The sequence below is a fragment of the Podarcis liolepis genome, assembly GCF_965112155.1.
Source record: "Podarcis liolepis genome assembly, chromosome: 8".
NCBI classification, from domain to species: domain Eukaryota; kingdom Metazoa; phylum Chordata; class Lepidosauria; order Squamata; family Lacertidae; genus Podarcis; species Podarcis liolepis.
In genome coordinates, this window is record NC_139560.1 from 31,368,304 (window position 1) to 31,369,300 (window position 997).

The window sequence follows — 997 nt, forward strand, 5'->3', positions numbered from 1 at the left end:
AGCTGACCCCGCCTGGCCTCTTCGCCGTAATCGGCTGAGCTCTCCGCGGAGAAGCTTGGCAAGCCCACAGAGTTAATGTAGAGTAGCTCACCATCTGGATAGCGATCTTCTGGGTTTACTCTGGAAGCCATTTTTAAACCTTTCCCTCTCCGGAAGTGAGAGAAACAACGGGGAAACCAAAGTGTTTTATATTTTATTTACATTTTTACCAAATCTGTGACTGGGCATCAGAATGTCCACCCCAAAAAGGGAGTAGCAAAGGCAGGAATCCATGCTCTCTCTCTCTTTTGTTTAACCCAGGCCTTCCTATCCCCCATATCTTGGCTTGGGGGCGGGTAGGCAGTTGAGAGTGACTACAACAGTACATTGTTAATTGCACTGCATTTTGGAGATCATCCTGAGGCTTAAGTTTACAACAGCCCTGCAACGTAGTCCAGTGACACTGAGCTCTGGATGTAGGTTGGGCAGACGCTGAGAGAATAGCACCGTAGTCAGCTATTCATGTTGCAGGTGGGGCTGAGGTTGACTGGTTTGGTTTTCATTTTAAAACTGGTTTGGTTTAACCAAAAGCCAACCGATTTCCACCCCGACCCTTTCTAGTCCCAACCTAGTACTCAGCTGTATGCAGAAGTCCTGTGCTCTGCTGACTTGCATGCAGATTCGTGACAACAAATCCTTAGAAGAAGAAAAACAAACCTAGGACCACATTCTGCATACGAAAAAAGACGTTACTTGGAGCATGGAGTTCAGCATTTCCTATATATTACTTTGAGGGCGGGGGCGAGGTGTGCCTACTGCCCAATCGCACCCGTATTACAAAATCCTGTGTTTCTTTCCTGTGTTCTTTTCTACGGAGAGCTCTCACTTTGCTCTTAGGGAGAAATCAAAAGGTCTTTTCAAATCAGAGATTTGGACGACGTGCCACTCTTATATTTATTTTTGTTTTTACTATCTCTATGGGCAAAAGCAGAGAACAAGAACCGCGAAGCTGCGGGGG